Below are 18,893 nucleotides of genomic sequence, written 5' to 3' on the forward strand. Positions count from 1 at the left end.
GCGGTACCGTCAAAAATATATATGTTACTTTGCGTACCTCAAAGCCTCTCAGCAGGCTCATAAAAGCTTCATGTAACCCACTTTCGGCAGATGAAATCCTCTCAACCACCGTACTCATTAAAGTACGATGCGCCTCTGAGATAGCCGCTTGCTCCAGAAGACCCATCAGTGCGTCCAGTCGCGCACCGAACAGTCCCGGACTCTTTTTGTTGTTCTCCTTAGGATCCGAATACTCCGGACTTCGGGTGGCCGAAGGGTTACTGTCTGGCCTTGGCGGATCAGGAGAAATCCTCCGTGACGACACCTCTGGGTCATCCGCCTCATGAGGCGGGGAGGCACGGGGAGGCGTTTCGCTCTCCATCATCTCCGGAAGAAGATCCCCCGAAGACGAACTCTGTTGAGAAGGGCTACGGTCCGAACTGCAAGACATACATCTCGGTTATTGTCCTCAGAGATGAAACATGATATATTTACTATAAAGTACTTTTGTTTACTTACAGCTCGGTGGAGGGCTGAGCCCCTTGCGGGCACTATGCGGTAAGGATGCCCTCCGGGGCAGGGCCCCCTGGCGAAGGTTTCTTCCCTCGTTTGGAAACCATTGTTTCCAAGTCTTCAGAGGCGGTCCTCTTCCTTCCTTGGGGAGAGGGAATTTTAGATTCTTCTCCCCGGTTATACTCCTTCCCGGAGGCACTAATTCCCCCGGTTTGGATGAATAATGTGTGAGGCCCGCTTTCGGCTTCTTCATTCCTCCCTTTATCTTCCCCTAATGGCGCTTGATAAGGCGCAAGCTCAAGCATCCTGGCCAGTACATGATCCGGTGAGCCTTCGGGAAGGGGGGCCGAACACCTGATCATCTTCGCCTTTTTTATCCAGTCCTGGTCAAAGAGCGACTTTTCAGAATGATGTTGTGATAAATGAAAACACAGCGTGTTCGGCCGCAGAATTACTTACCTGGGTATCTGGACGATTGCAGTTTAGACCCGCATCCTCGGTGGTGTCCGGACACTTTATTCGTGGTCCGAAGAACAATCCATACATCCCTTCGAGCGTCACGCCGAAGAATTGCTGAATAGTTCGCGATCCTTCCAGGTTGAACTCCCACATACGGAGAGGTCGACGTTGGCACGGCAGGACCCAACGAACTAGCATGACCTGCATTACCTTGACAAGGCTGACATCTCTCTCGAGGAGATCTCAGATGCGACTCTGCAGTGTCGACACATCATTAACCGGCCCCCAGTCCAGCCCCTTGTTGACCCACGACCCTTGTTGTGGCGGGGGCAGTTGCCCACTTAGTACTTCGGGGAGCCGTGATGTAAAACCACTCCCGCAGCCATAAGTTGGACATCTCCGGGAAGGACCCCCTGGCCATGGAGCATCGGTGCCTTTGCTGATTATGGCACCTCCGCACTTCACGTGTCGCTCATCGATCATCCTCGGCTTCACATTGAAGGTCTTGAGCCATAAGCCGAAGTGTGGGGTGATGTGGAGGAAGGCTTCACACACGACGATGAACGACGAGATGTGAAGGATGGAATCTGGAGCCAGATCATGGAAATCGAGCCCGTAGTAGAACATAAGCCCTCTAACAAAGGGTCAAGACTAAAGCCTAGCCCTCGAAGGAAGTGGGAAACAAATACGACGCTCTCGTTGGGTTCGGGAGTGGGGATGACCTGCCCTTGAGCAGGTAGCCTATGCGAGATTTCGGCGGTCAGATACCTGGCTTCTCTTAGCTTCTTGATGTCCTCCTCTGTGACGGAGGAGGCCACCCACCGGCCTTGAAGGTTGGATCCGGACATGATTGAAGGTCCGAAGCGCTTAGCCTCCGCCTTGGGTGTTGGAATTCGAGGTGGGAGAAGGGAAGGATCGAGCGCGAGAAGAAAAGGACAGGCCTTGGCCCCTTTATGAAGAGGGTGAATATCAAGCGGCCTCCGCACGACCGTCTGGAACTTTCCTAAAATCGAGGAGTCATACCAGCGGGCACGATTGGGTTACCCACACCCGTATTGATGAGAATCCCGTGATAAGAGGGACACGATCTCTGCTTCGACAAGACGTGCCAATAAAACCACCTCGCAACACGTGCAGTGGCAGGCTCGGAAAAACGGTTCGTCATGACCAGACCACGGCAGAGCGTCATGTTATGAAAAGTTGTCTGCAGATTAGATTTGTGGAAATATTATTCTCTCTACGGTGGTATGTGGAATTTGTTTTGCAGAGCCGGACAGTCTCCTTGTGTTCAAAATCTTCTATGGAGTATTTGGAGGAAGAACCCGCCTTGCAATGTCGAAGACAATCTGCGCGCCGGACTCATCGTCATTGAAGCCTGGTTCAGGGGCTACTGAGGGAGTCCTGGATTAGGGGGTCCTCGGACAGCCGGACTATATCCTTTTGCCGGACTGTATGACTATGAAGATACAAGATTGAAGAGTTCATCCCGTGTCCGGGTGGGACTCTCCTTGGCGTGGAAGGCAAGCTTGGGAATTCGGATATGTAGATCTCCTCCCTTGTAACCGACTCTGTGTAACCCTAGCCCCTTCCGGTGTCTATATAAACCGGAGGGTTTAGTCCGTAGGACAAATAACAATTATAATCATAGGCTAGCTTCTAGGGTTTAGCCTACACGATCTCGTGGTAGATCAACTCTTGTAATAATCATATCATCAAGATCAATCAAGCAGGAAGTAGGGTATTACCTCCATCGAGAGGGCCCGAACCTGGGTAAACATTGTGTCCCCCGCCTCCTGTTACCATCCGCCTCAGACGCACAGTTCGGGACCCCCTACCCGAGATCCGCCGGTTTTGACACCGACATCCCCCACAGCCACTCCTGTTTCATGGACGGCCTGGTCGATGCCTCCAAGGAGCCCTTCGTCTTCTGCTAGGAGTGCCCGTCGCCGTTTTGGGGCTCGTCGGCAAGCCTCGTGCATCACCTCATGCACGCGTCCGTCTATCACTACTGGCCCGCGGCGAACAACATCAAGTACGAGACGTGCTACCCGTTCGCCGTGCCGGAGTCGCTGGAGGATCACCGCCGCGTCCTAGTCCCGGAGGAGGATGGCAGCATCTTCCTCTTGATCGTGGGCACCGGCGAGGCCCGCGCAAGCCACCGCCCCGTCTCTGTAGTGTGCGTCAGGGGCGACGCCGCTGACGCTGACACTGACACGAGGCCGATGTACAGGTGCGTGCTCAGTGTTACTGCCCCTCAGAGGTACGTGGGCGCCCACACCAACTCTATCACGCTCACTAGGACCGTGCCGAGCTGGGACCTTCTCGCCGATGTGGACATGGAAGACGCATGGTATGATCCCCCCCCAAGATGGTGCACAGGGACTCCAAGGAGGTTCACCTGGACATATGCATTACCAAGTTAAATGTTGATCATAAGTCTTCGCTCAATGTAATCCGCTGTCTAAGCATGTGGAGACTTCTTATTTATATAGTATAGTACCTTCCATGCATGATCTTGCTCTATTAGAGTATCGCGCTTGAATAAAAGTGTATCTATTTATGGTTTAGTCTAGAATCTTCCATGTATGCTTTTGCTCCATTTGAGTTCTCGCTTGCCATTTATGAGATTAACTGAGAATTTTTACTACAGTACTGGTGAAAGACTTATGATGAACCATTTCTTACATCTCCTCTACGCCCTTCCAAGTCATCCTGATTTAATCCCCCCGTCTAGGTGTATAAGAGCATGGTTAATACTTAATAGTATAGCCAACTGTTGACTATAAGAAAGTGCCATGTCATCTATAGCCAACATGTATAACAATCGATACTCAAAAACTAACTCTTAAAAGATCATTTCTTGCAAAGCACAATATGTGTTATTTCTTCACAAGTTTTGGATGCGGGTTGAACAGTTGAACACTTTCGTTTGCAAAAGATACTTTTTTATCTATTTCACCCGAATGTTTGTGAGCTCTAGAGATGAAGTAATATCCAAAGCAACCTATCGATACCTGTTACACATGAGATGATCCCCATATCCTTTGTCAAAATAAATAACTCCCCGATCAATGCATTTCACAGTTCTGTGCAACGCACAGGCACCTTACTATAGATTAGTACGACCATAAAATTAACTAACATTATATATAGTACAAAAAATGCTCATGCATGTCACCTAAAATTATATCATTGAAAACTATGTTCAAATACAAATCCAACGATATAGTTTTTGTTGACATGCACTAACATTTTGTCAGTTAAATCTTCAGTCAAATTCAATGGGGGACTAATAAACCACGACCGATGTAGTACTAGTGTAGAGGGCGGCGCTGCACGGGAGTTTCACCCCACTCGTGGCGCGGCAGTAAAGCCGTCATATCACAAAACCCCACCACTCCCAGTAATAAGTGGCATGGTAAAATAAACGGACACGCAACCATCACATCCCTCCGTCTTTTTTGCATTTTATCTCTCTGCATTTACTATCTCCGGTTCATCTCGCACACTCGATCCCTAGCTACTACTCCTAGTATCCCTAGCTACTACTCCTAGGGCTGGTTCTTTTGGCGGCTTAAAAATAAGCCGTCTCTTCCCCAGCTTTTCCCATAAGACTAGTCATAGTGGAGAGTAACATAAGGCGCCTCACTCATTTATTTGGGCTTATAAACTACTAGTACCTCCGTCCTGGTTTATTCGTCACCATTTTAATTTGTGCTAAATTTTGACCAAAGATTTAACTGATAAAATGTTAGTGCATGTGACATGCACAAACATTTCATTAGTTAAATTTATGGTCAAAATTTGACATAGATTACAATGGGGACCAATAAACCAGGACGGAGGTAGTAGTTATGTGATTACTAATCTAGAAGCCTAAAAGAACTGGCCCCTGGTACTCCTAGTAGTAGTACTCAAGTTGGAATTCCAATTGCACGGCACAACTTGTTAGGCAAAAAATTCGATACATGGTGTAGAAAGCGGTTTGGGAATTTGCATGCCTTCCCGACCAGTGAGATACTCCATACAAAGTACGATAGAGAAATAACCACAGAGAAGGAAGCTAAAAGTAAACAATCAAATTTGCATTTTTGCATTTGTTTTGCATTGAATCGTTTCACAAGCTTGACTAGTGTTGTTTTTCTACTTTTACAAAAACCACATCGTAATGTTAAAATGTGCATTTGCATGTACATAAGTAATAGTAGTAGCACAGTCTGCAAGCATATATAGAGAGAGACGTGTAGTGCGATAGTATATAGTAAAGTTTGTGCTATGTGCACATACTTACAAAATGCGTATGGATACACAAGGTTTCCAAAGTTTTCGTTTTACATACTTAATTAAGGACGCTAATAATTCCCGAACATTCAGGATTTATCATTTGCGTCCCAAAACTAATGAGATCGCCTTACGAAACTAAATTATATTCCTAATAAAAGCCACGACGCTCGCAGGAGCGCTTGCGGCGCGCCACGAGTGCCCTGGTGCGCGGCCGTTTCCCAGCGCGTAGACACAGCGCCTCTTCCTCAGCCTCGCAACTACAGGTGCTGATTGGCAGCTTGCCGACAGGCGAGCGTGATTTCACCGGTGTGGTGATCTGGCGCCAACAGGTACTCCTCCTCGCTGGAAGCGTGCACCCGGTCCATGTACCGCCAAGCGTAGATGAGGCGCTTGGGCCCGACTGCACTCAGGGCTTTGGCACGGGCGTCCTCCGCCACCCTCAGGGCCCTTGCACGAGCCTTCTACCAAAGAGCCAATTGCCTAACTCTCTCGGACGCGACATAGGCCTGCCAGGCAGCTTGCCCCGCGGCGCGCTTCTCTTCCTCGGCCGTCTTCTCCGCTTCTATTTTGGCGCGCTCTGCCGGAGGCAGAGCCTCCCACAATGCGACATCCATTTCTTTCCAAAGCTCCTCAAGGCTGGGGGGCTCGGTGGGCGGCGCGGCGTTCTCCTCGTAGCGGGGAGCCGACGCGTCCTCCGACGTGTGTGCTGGCGAGATTGGGAACGCCGACGCGTCCACCTCGACGCGTCGTTTTCGAGGAGCGGAACGCCTACGCGTCCTCCTCGACTAGTGGCGGCGAGGAACGGAATGGCGACGCGTGACCATCCGCGCGGTGCAGCGAGGGGCGCCTAGGGCTTGGGAGGGGCGATGCCATGGTGGTCGACGTGAGAGGGAGGGGGAGGAGATAGCGATGAATGTCAGCGTTCTTCCGAATGCCGTGGGAGGCGTAGTATTTATAGCGAGCAATGGCACACCTATGTAAGATATGGACTGAGCTTCAGTGACTTAACTGTAGGTGCAGTTGCGTCACTGACATGTGGGCCAAATGCTTGTTGGGTCCACATGTCAGTGACCCAATGCACCTCCAGTTAAGTAACTGAAGCAGCGCCCGATAAGATATGTTGCGTGATTAACGTAACAGCTACGTTGGCGTATTAGTTGGAGTAAATTACGGGGGAGGGAAGGGGTGGAAATATTGCTGGTCACAACGGATTGGACGAATGCGGGGGGAGGAGAGTCATGCATGCTGATTTTTTCCACAAGGGGCGGAGTGGTGGGACTGCCGGAGGGAGAAGGAGAGTCAAGCAGGCGTTCAGATTTCAAGGTGCACTAAATTATTGCATGCGATGATTAAGGCTGGCCATAGTGGTGGTAACATGGTATCTTACTAGCTGGTATCATGCACACGGAAATAGCAAAGATGCTGATGTGGCAAAGAATTAAAGAAGAGAGGGGGCTTAGAGTAACATAGGTAGATACCGTATCATGTTAAATACTACTCCCTCCGTCTTCGTGAATAAGTCATCTTAGGTTGTGCACCGTGACCAAGGAGGAGGGGAAAACGAGAGAACTTGATGTTTATTTGCTAATTAATAGCATTGCATGCAATGAACTAACCACTTCATGTCGTGTTTGGTAGTCTCAAGTCATTAAAAGCATGCACACCCCACATCTCTTATTGGTTGATATGTCAAGACATAAGAAACAAGGTAGAAGTTAATGCACCGCGCCTAAGTATTTTGGGATTATTTGGTTTTCGTAAGATGACTTGCACACCTAGACGGAGGGAGTATGCTACTTTGTGTCATACATGGCACTATAAAGGTAGTCCCGTATCACACACTAGTATCATGCACATGATACTAGTATATGAGACTTTCTACTATGAGTAGCCTAAAGAGAATATTGACTAATCTCTACTCTCTATCTCGACTCTTATCTCTATTTTCTACTCTATATCTATATCTATATCTATACTCCTATAAAAATCTCAGTTGGTGGTGATGGTGTGTCTACCTCTAGACAACGTGCCGTTAGATCTACTTGGAACCAACAACTGAGATGTGTGTGCATAGAGACATGGCCTTGCCACCGGAGGTAGCAGATATTTACCCACCTCTGCAACTATATAAAATACAGAACTACTCATTCCAGCCTCATTTCCTTTCTCGTTCATCTCCTTGCATTCTTGCCGGCGGCGGCGAAGGTTCCCGAGGATGGAGTCCAGACTCTAGAAACCACTACAAAAACTATTCCACCGCCTCTATCTTGGTAAGAGTAGGTGAAAATTTTGAATCGAGCCCTTTAAACTAGAAGGGAGGTAGTAGTACTCTAATAGCTAACCTTGTTGTGGTGACTAGATAGGACATGGCACACACCTGGACGGAGGAACTAGTCTGCATTGTGCATATAAGTTTTGTCTGAAGTCAATGTACCTCTACTTTGACCAAACTTATAGAAAAATATATCAACATTCACAATGTAAAATCAATGTTTTTATACTCATTATAAAATGTAGTTTCATAAAATTATATATTCGGTATTGTAGATATTGATATTTTCAGTATAAATTTGGCCAAAAACTTTGCAAACTTTGACTTGACACAAATCATACACGGAGTAAAAAGGACCAGAGGAAGTATCATGCATGCGGAGTAGGCAAAAAAATTGCTCATTTATAGCCGGTCGAAGTCTCAATGGGCGTGACCGAGCGAGGGAGGCGAAGGTCATGGGAGGCGCGACGGTTGACGGAATTAAGTGAAGTTACATCCACGCGCCGGCATGGCGTGCGAACGCGCGGAAGCTATACCATCAGGTCTATGATATGGGTCTAGTAGACATGACATCTAGTGGGTCCCGCATAGTACTAGTAGTCGAGAACTCTTTGGGGGCATGCAGCTGTTTATCCACCGGGCAAGCCAACAGCCCCACGCCGTTCGCACGCCCTACTCGTCCCTGTCTTCTACTTACAACAGTTCGCTCCCAGTCGTCCCGTCCTTTCACATTACACCAGTTCAACTTCTCCTAACCCGCCTCCCAAATCTCCATGATCGCCGCTGAGTACCAAGTTAGAGCCATCACCGGCGATGAGTTCATCGTCATCTACACCCGTAGATCCGTGTAGGTGAAAGAATGCCTTGCTCGCTTCCTACGCATGTTCAACAGTTCAAAGGATGAGTGGGTCACTGGGCTAGATGTTGAGTACACCATAGTCCTGGAAAGCGAGAAGATTCTAAAGGTGGCAGAGAAGAAGATGCCTGCCGTGATCCAGGTTTGCGTACATAACATGTGCTTGGTCTAACACATATGCCATGCCGACGTTGAGTGCCAGGATTTTAAGAACTTCCTCAAGGACGAGAGAGTGAAATTCGTTACTGTAGACTTTAGGAACGACATGATTGTCCTGGGTAGGATAGGCCTCGTTGTAGGCCAGCCCTTCGATCTCCAGAAGGCAAGCCTGGTGCCCCCCTCTCAGCCTTCAATGCTGACCCTGGCAGCAGCCATGATTGATCCTCCGTACGCTCAACTGAAGAAACCTCACCACGAGTATCATCATGCATGGGAGTCGAAGAAAATAGATGAAGATCACATCCTATACACAGCAATGGATGCCTACCTTTGTTTAAAATATCTACAAGGGTTGGATGAAGAAGAAGAGCCCAGTGTCCGGTTCAAGCGAAGAAGCATCGACGAAGAGGAAGAGGAAGAGGAACGAGGACGAACTCGAGGACGTGGACTCGGACTCCAGGTAAGGTGGTAGTGCCGTTGCTCATGCTGGTTCTATTGCAATGTCAAGCGGACTAGTTGCTTAGTTTTATTTCAGGGGTGTGTTGTGCTGAGCCCCTAGAAGAACTATGTTTATGTTCTTTCTCGTTATTTGAACTCTTTAGTACGTACATTAGTACTAGTATGTCTTACCACTGTTCTTCTTGTAGTTGGTACTACTGCTCGTATCTTCGTGTTCCTACTGTACATAATACGTTCGTACTAGAAGTATAATTTGGGTCAGTCGATTTGTTAGAAGTTTGACGGAGCGAAGGAAGAAGATGGCAAAGAAGCCACCCCAGTATCTATATTAGGGTGGCAGGATGCCCATGATCTATCTTATGAGTGTTGGGTGTGGAATGCAGTTCGCCGGAAAAAATGGATCGTGCCCGGGGTTAAACGGATATCGGGGGTGGGGGGAGCATGGCGGTGGAAGGTGGTTCAGGGGAGAGCGGGGCAGCGGCGGCAAGCGGTTAGGCGTGTGACGGGCTGGCGGCTCAATGCCTGAGAGAGAAGATGAACAGTGCATCAATTTCGAAAGTTGAAGAAGCCCTTCTGGCCATCCATGTTGCATCCAACGTCTCACAAGAGTCGACTGACCCAAATTGCACCTTGAGATTGCAGGATCCACATGGAATTCAAGGTCTCGAAGGTAGATTCCGCGTCCGCACCCAGTTTGCGGGCTCGGCACGGGCGCGACCGGCTTCCGCCGCGACAACCACCATGCGCGCCACCTCCACGCGGGCGGAGACGACAATGACACGCTAGCTCCTCCTCGCCGGCGTGCTGGAGCATGCGCTCATCCTCCTCTTCGTACGCTGCGTGCATAGACGCGGCTCCACCAGCGGCTCGTGTGCTTGGCAGCGCGGCGGCATCGCGAGGAGGGGCTGCAGATGACGTGAGCGGGCGAGCCTTCGACTTCATGGAACAGGGATGGGCGAGAAATGGTTGGCCGGAGCAGGCGGGCACCGGCATGCGCAACGACGGCAGCGGCATATTGATGAGTGCGCGTATGGGACCTTAGTTTAGTTTTATATAGGGTTGGTCAAACTTAAAAGAAAATCGTACTAGTACGCGTAAACATTAGACTGAGGCATCGCTTATATTAGTTACCATAGCAACAATACGGAATCCTGTGCAAGGGCGTGCACCACGGCCGCGCGGTTGATTGAACGGTGCGTCACCGTGTCGCGCTCGAAGGACATCCACCGAACCTTTTTGTGTGTGTGAAAACAATCCCCGAATAATACTCAATTTTTTTTCTAGGAAAAGTTCTTCACGCTACAATATTTCCATATATTTGAATTTAGCTTCAGTTCGTGTTTATTTGGATTTGGACGTTTTAGGTGCGCCCTAGTTTTTTTAATATTGAATTTTTGTGTGACTGAGAGAGAATGTGTGTATGTGTCCATATGTGTATTGTGGCGGAAGGGCAATGTGGAGACGGTGTGCGTGTGATAGAGACATAGAGAGGTGTGAATGTGCGAATGATCATGCATGAGTGAGACATAGAGAGATGTCGATACGTTGTGTATACATAAGAGAACGGTCTTCTATTATTTACTTGTGTGTGTGTGTGTGCGAGAGAGAGAGAGAGAGAGAGAGAGAGAGAGAGAGAGAGAGAGAGGAGCATCCGTAACACAACATCCATCTCTCTCGATTTGTCCGTCCCTCGCACGATCGCATGTAACACATGCATCAACGCACACATTTTGACACCCTCACCCGGCCCGTGCCCACCTCAAGGCCCGCACATCGCTCTCTATCTCACACGCACAATCTCTTTGTGAAAACCCTACTTAGAATGTAGCTTTCCATCACATACACATATATTTCTCTCCATAGGTTTGATTTCTCTCAATATCTGGCACACACACACAAACACACCACACACACACCCCCCCTCCCCCAGCACACAATTCATCCCCATCCAAGGTTATATGGCGACCAATCTCGCTTGTGCTTCTCTGCACCCCAACATGCACACCACCTCAATCTTCAAAGAGGGCATCGAGGAGGTCGAAGACGGAGACCACACTGCACTAGAGAATGCAGGGCCATTTGGAAGCAGGATGATGTGACGACGGCTGACTGACTCCTCCCCCCTCTCTCTCCCGCACAAAATTACCAATCCCTTTCTCTGGTACACAAAATTATCAATTCCTCAACCCACGAGATCCTTTCCCTCTCGTCCATGTTTTTCCAGCTCTCTCATCAAACATGTTGTCTCTTCACCTTCCACGTGTACAAAATCCGGATGCACACGCATCTCACATATATTACATGTCTCCATCTTTCTCACAGACCTAACTTCTTCCTCTCTCTCTCTCTCTCTCTCTCTCTCTCTCTCTCGTTAGGTTTGTCTCCTACTCTCTCGCCCACATACATACAATCTTTCCCGCCCTATCTGCTCCAACTTTGCAAGCTCTCTCTACACATTTCATTCACACATTGGGATGTGTTCAAAATGTTGCTTTTATAATGGATGATGTAGAGTTATGGTTGGTTTTGTTGAATCCTACAAAGTAATAACTATGAAATGCATTTAGATTTTCATTTGACTGGGATTATGTGAGTTTGAGCATATTGTGAAGTACTATAGACCTCGTATACATCTTGGAATTCAACAATGATTGTAACTATTGAATTGTATAGACCATTACATTCAAAGTCAGTAGCCTAATATATTTATTTCATAATTACAACAAATGATTACTTCACTACAAACTAAGAAAACAAATGTGTACTCCCTCCGTTTTTATTTAAGTCCGCGTATTAGCATTGGTCAAAGTCAAGTTTGGTAAACTCTCACAAAGTTTATAACAAAAAATATTAACATATACAATAACAAATAAATACCATTAGATTCATTATTGAATGTACTTTCACATCATACATATTTGTTATGGTAAATGTTTATATTTTTCTATAAACTTCGGTCAAACCTAATATGCAGAGTTAATAAAAACGGAGGGAGTACTACTAGTACTACTCGCTAAATGCTTAGCCCAATCACCCAACACGCCACACGGGGAGTTCAGTGTCACAAAATTTTGAGGTCGGCGGGAAAATCTGCCGCGACCCTGATTCGAGCAGTGCGAAGTTACCATCATACCCTTCGGAACAGGCCTACGGATGACGCTTGGTAGGGGGCTGTTTTGGTAACTTCAGGTTCACTCTACCCAGCCAACCCCATCCCGGCACCCAGAGTAGTACACCTCAATACTCCCCATTTTCTATCCCCGCCGCAAAATAGACTTCTCCATGGCACCGCAGCCTTCGTGCTCCGCCCCTTCTACATCGGCGCACTCGTCCACCGCAGCGCATCTGCCTTATCGACGATGTTTTACGCCGCACTGGAGCCGCTCCACCGTCATCGTCTTAAACGGAGCCTCTTCCCCGGCACCGTCTTCCACTGTCTCGGATCTGCTTCCCGGAAACCGACGCCAAGCGCACTAGCACCACCGTCGTGGACAATGAACTGACACCCGTTGCCGCCCATGATGCACAAAGGCCGCCGCGACCATCGTCCTCTTCCTCGATCAGTAATGTGTGTATTGAATCTCTTAGCAGTACATGTGAAGTTCCAATTTTGTTCATACATACCCTTCAAATTTCCTGGTTGATATTGTTCCCGTAAAAGTAATTGGTTATAGCCTCCATTGTCTAACAGAATATCAGCTTGTAATTGTGCGTCGCTCCTGTATCGCGCTGTGCTTGGGTAGGTTCTTCATCTACAACCAGTAGTGTGGCAAATGATGGAAAGTTTTTTAGAACTAGCAAGATACCCATGCGTTGCACGGAACATCAAGATGCATTTGTATGAGCAGTTTATCTTGTGGGAGAAAAGGATGAACAAGGGAAGGCCTTATTTGCAAATGTGGAGAGGGGTGTGGGTATCTTTCTGCCAAATTGCCATAGTTTCCTTCCTATCCGTCGGATATAAATCAGACGGCCTATATTGTAGGATGGCAAGCACACCAGCATCACCAACTCTGTTTTTTATAAGAGTAGAGATAAATATAAAATATAAAATAAATATAACAGTAGAGAAGAGAGTAGAGACAGCAGGGATATCGGGAAAGGATCACGCGCGTGGGAAAAAGCGGCCGGGGGCGCGCTAGTTTTGGTGCGCGACGTTCGGCGTGATTTATAAAATCCAACGCCCTCCCACCGCTCTGTGCCTTGCCACTGCTCTCTCCCTGCTATGTACCTCGCCACCGCTGTCTCCCCGCTCTGCGCCTCGCCACAGCTCTCTCCCCGCTCTTTCTCGCCTCGCCGCTGCTGTGCCACCATGTCGCCGCGTCGCCGGGAAACTTGGGGATACCGCGGCGTCCGCGCGCGCCCCTCCGGCGGCTTCTCCACCAAGATCCGGTTCCGCGGGATGCGCCTCGTCCTCGGCACTTTCGACACCGCCCACGAGGCCGCCCGCACGTATGACGTGGCGGCTTGGCGCCTCCGGTGGCCTCATAGAACATTGAACTTCCCCAACGGGCCGATGCGGGAGCGGGCGCAGGAGCTCGCGCCTCTGCCGCGGCTTATCACCGTCGAGGATCGTTGCGACAACCGGAGGCGCGAGCATCGTCTCGACATCGCCAAGATGGACGAGGAAGCCATGGCGTTGTGGCGCCAACGCTTCCCGCAGGACATCATCAACGAGCACGAGTTCTACGCGCAAAGGAGGGCAGAGCGAGCCGCCTATCACAAGGACAAGCGTACGTGAAAAGTGGCCGCTCAATTCAATATGAGGCTAGGAGCAGCATCGCCCTGGGACTTCGACGATGATCGGTATCTTCATGCCTACTAGGACGACATCACCGAGGAGGAGTCGGACGAGGAGGAGTAGTTGAACTATGTATTTTTTTATCTATCTATGCTATATCTATGCTAAGAACTATCTATGTCTCTGCTCTCTCGTCTCTACTCTCTATCTCTACTTCTCTATGTCAGCACTCCGGGCCCGCAAAAACTGGCTATTCCGGCGCTGTAAATGCTTTTTAAATGCGCCGTGCTTTGCGCTTCTGTTGGAGATGCTCGAACATGGCAGACGAGTGCTTTAATGTTGCTCACAAGATGCATGAGTATTACTAGTATATTTTTCTTGCCATGTTGAGATTTTAAAACCACGAGTGCGAACATGCAGAGGAGCAATGAAGACCAAACACGGGATGTTGGGGACATCTTCAAGGAGCATGGCAAGTTAAAGAGGAGCTGCACCGAACCTGTAAAACGAGCTTTGGTAAGTAACACCCTTTCAATTACTTTTGTTTAGCCTCGTGTTCTTCGATGTCTATATGTTGTAGTTTCTGTTTCTCTTAGCCTCGTGTTCTTTGATGTGTAATAAGAAGAGTCTTAATCATCCTAATGCTTTCATTTTTAGCTTGATGTAGGAAGTGGGTGTTCTCACATTGTAGTCTGTTTTTACATTTTTCCTTTTGAATTCACTGCTCCGAGTCCTGTTGATCTAGCTTCTACTAAATGGATCTGGGTTGCTCTGAGTATTGATCTAAAAAAGAAGTAACTACATGTCAGGAGGCAGTTCCTGCAAGGACGGAAGTATGGCCAACCTCGAGATCATGTTTCCAAAATGAGGCTGGATTACACACAAGGTGCCCGTTCCCTAATGATGTTGTATTAGACACAAGGTGCAAATTCCCAGATGATGTTGGATTACACACAAGCCAGGTGGAGTCGTCAACTGTTCATGTCCTCGTGGCTCTAGTAAAGGCTGAAAGAAAGCGTGCAGCAGCCCTTGAAAATGTAGCTGAGTTCCTGAAGATGCGAAAAGAGCAATCAAATGCTCTCTTCACCCAAGCCAAAGAAGACATGGAAGAAGCCAGAAAGAAGCTAGCAGGGGCAGAGCAGGCTAGGCGTCTCTTGCTATCTAAAGCTATTGTCAATACAAATTTTCCTTCTTAATAGCTAGGTTCAAATGTTTATCCAGTCAGCATGCCTGTTGTGATGTCCGTGCATCTACTGATGTGGCACAAAATAATTTTTTTGGGTCATGTAATAACAGTAATTACTTTCCAAACAATAACACACGAAGCATTGTACATGGTATAGTTCACGCGCAAGCCCAACATTCCAAGTTCAACTTCCACATCAAACTCATGTTCACAGATATCTGCTCATTCATAGATAATATCCACAACCATGATTCACTTCAAAGCCAAAAACATGTGAGGAGAGTTATAAATAAAGAAAAACCTCTAGTTCCTACTACCAGTGCGAGCACAACAAGTCAAGACCATGCATAATTAATTATATTTTGGTCATTTTTTGACTAATCGCGAATAACTTCTAGAAGCAGGTATAATTTCTAATGCCTGCCGCGGCTGGAGTCCGCGATGTTTTGAGCCAAACCGGGCAATACATCGGGTGTCTATGCGGGCGACGCGGTGGTCGTAGCATTCGTGGGTTCAGAGCAGCGGCGGCTCCCGTGGTCTACTATTCCTCGGTGTCGACGGTGCCCGCAAACGTGTTGGCCACCTCCGCCAGCATGCCGCGGTTCCGCCAATGTTTGCGTCGGATGGCGCGGCCAACCACGGTGCACTGGACGCCGTGGTCCCTTGTGTGCCGGCGTGCAGCAACTGGCCACTCCTCTGCGAGCAGGCTTGGAGCGTCGAGTTGATGCACCAGGGGCCAACTTGGAGTGGCGGCTTGCTCCTACGCTTGCCCGCCTGCAGCCTCGCCCATGGTACTGATGGCCTGTGGAGGGGAGGGAGATGGGGCAGCGAGTTGCCTGGCTTGTCACGGCACCCAGCCGGCTTTTATGCTGGAGAACTCGTCTTCCTGCTCTCTGGATGCTATGGAGAGTGGAGAAAATGGTGCAGGGAGGATATGGGGAGCAGCGGTGTGGTGCGGTTCTTGCCAGGCGTCTGGCCTCGTTTAAATAGGGAGTGGACGAGAGGAGCCAGCCGACGTCGTGTTATAAAATGCCGTCCGGATCGCGGAAGGACGTATTGTCTGCACACGCGCGGATTCAATGGAGGCAGGCGGGGAAGTCTGAAGCCGGTTGCATGCGGCGAGGAGCGCGTGTTCAGCCTGGCCTGCAGTGAGTGGGGCCCTCTTTGCCGGCGCGTCGGTTCAATGCCTGCGCTATGAGAGGTCACGTCCGTGTCAGAGCAATCACTCCCTCCAGTCCTTTTTTGTTTGGGTATAACAAAATCTCGTTTTCCATTCACATTTTACAAGTAAAATTCGTGGACAAACTTTGACCCAAAATATGATGGGGACTAGTAAACCAGGACGGAGGTAGTAGTTTTTTTATCAAAGAAGGGCTTCCCCCTTCCGATTTTCATTACTGAAAACCAACATCGAAACCATAGTATTTGCCCTAGAACTACCAGGTTCAACATCTCGCAACATAAACCCATACAACCATACGCCAAGGAGGTAGTAGTTATGAATTCCGTTTTCACTCCATACCAATCGTTCTAAAAACTACTTAGTACTTATAACGCGCCATTGAAAATCGGAACTCTTACCCCGCTAAAAAAAGATATTTTAAACATGGCTACTCGATCAGTGGCAACTAGCGAGCCACCGCCTCCAGGTCTTTCACCTGTGGTCCCGACCATCAACTCCTACGGATCAAATTATCACGCGAGCTGACTATTCCTACAAAGGTGCGCTCCACCACGTACCCGGTACCCACGCATGCAGCAATCGTGCACCTAGGGTTTTAGGGTTTATTTGTTAACGGTGCCTTTACGTAACTCTCATGTGTGCGAGACAGCGAGAGACCGACTGCGTGCTTGCGCCTCTTCTCTTCGTATATGTACTCCACCGTTTGTCTGGTGTCCAAAAAATTATACAGTAGTAATAACTACTAGCAATGTGCCAATGTGTTGCCACACGATCAAAGTAGATTAATACATATTCACCGATTTGTTAGAAAAAATATTCTAGTTTTGAAATACGTATATCACTAAAAATATGTTATGTTTCACTCAAAATATATTCCTGTGGCGGTTTTGATGAGATTCGAGAAGTGGTATATCTCTTATTTCTACTCTTACTAGCAAGATGCCCGTGCGTTGCACGGAACTTCAAGATCTTGTGGGAGAAAAGGATGAACGAGGGAAGGCCTTATCTGCAAATGTGGAGAGGAGTGCGGGTAAATTGTCATAGTTTCCTTCCTATCCGTTAGATATAGATCAGACGGCCTATATTGTTGGATGGCAGGCACACCATCATCACTAACTATGCTTTTTATAAGAGTAGAGATAAAAAATATAGTTGGTGATGGTGGTGTGCCTTCCATCCTGCAAGATAGGCCGCCCGATTTATATCTGACGGATAGGAAGGAACTATGGCAATTTTGCAAAAAGATACCCACACCCTCTCCACATTTGCAAATAAGGCCTTCCCACGTTAATCCTTTTCTCCCACAAGATAAACTACTCATAGAAATGCATCTTGATGTTCCGTGCAACACATGGGCATCTTGCTAGTTGTTGCAAAAAGCCCATGTGTGTGTGTGTGTTGTGTGTGAGAGAGAGAGGGAGAGAGGAGGAGGACAGAGTGCGTGTGTGACAAAGACACAAAGAGTGTGTGTGCGAGAGGTATCAGCTTAAAATGAGGCGATAGTGTGTGTGTGCACGATCGAGAGGGCGTGTCTCAAGAAGGGACGAAAAATCTACATAGATACAAGGAGCACGAGAGAGACATGTACGCGATAGTGGAAGCACGAGTGTGCGGGTGTATAAACCTATCTGGAAGCTAGTCGATCAATGTTTGTGAGAGAAATACGAGTTGGGGGTGCAAAAGCGAGAGTTTTGTGTGTGTGTGAGAGAGATGGTAGTCGGAAAGGGGAGTGGAAGCAGGAGTTGTGTGTGTGTGTGTGAGAGAGAGGGGGGGAGTTTGTCTGGTCGGTAAACAAATGAATAATGTCAGTTTTATAACTGGGATGGAGACGGAAAGGAGACCGCAACAAATGTTGTGTCTGTGGGAGAGAGTAATTTTTGTGGTATGAGTCATATCTAGAGAGATATAGGGTGTGTGAGAGAACCCCATAGAGAGAAAGACCAAGTGAAAGACGAGTGAGAGTGTGTGTGTGGCGGTGAAAAAGAAAGCTTAGGTACCAGTGATACCAGAGAACGGTAGAGACGTGAGAGATAATGAAACCGTGTAATGTATAATGATAGGGAGAGTGTGACACTTCTCAAGGGAGACATCGAGAGACCATGTTTGCGAAAATAGGAGAAACTGAAGTGAGCGTGCGGGCGAGCTGGAGAAAAAAGAGTGATAGCTACATGAAGGAGCATGCGAGAGAGATGGGCGTGAAAGGAGATTCAAATATTTAGTTGCGTGTATAGAAAATGTCAACATAAAAGGGATTCAAATATTTGAATTCGAGATGATGATACATGTAATTCATACTTGAACCAAAATTGATCTATCAAACATGCATACTCATATGAATTCACGCGCATCTATGTTATTTAATATGTAGATATTACTGATCCATACATTTTAGTAGAACATAATTTGGTTCAAAATTTTTGAATTCAACCTTATGATTTTGAGATCATTGTATTTGTAAATCATATTATATATATATAAAGGAGCAGAATTCTTTGTTGTGCTTTTGAAAGTATATATAGAAAATGATGTATATAGAATTTTATTCCAATCGAAAATGGATCCTGCCTGAACAAAAATAGAATACAATCTGGATTCAAATTGAGTTGGCATGGTAGACGTGCACTCTTGCTTTGTAAAAATTTGAATGAAGCGGGGAAAGTCGCTGTAACCGCCCGAAACCAAAATCTATGAGATGAAAATTACTACCTATCCCTGACATGCAAAGCCTATCGGCTCGATTTCTATAGGTTTTGATAGGGGTAGGTTTGTAATTTCACTCAAACGTGACATAACCGCCTCTCA

Source organism: Triticum aestivum, chromosome 7D (genome assembly GCF_018294505.1).
Source record: "Triticum aestivum cultivar Chinese Spring chromosome 7D, IWGSC CS RefSeq v2.1, whole genome shotgun sequence".
NCBI lineage: Eukaryota > Viridiplantae > Streptophyta > Magnoliopsida > Poales > Poaceae > Triticum > Triticum aestivum.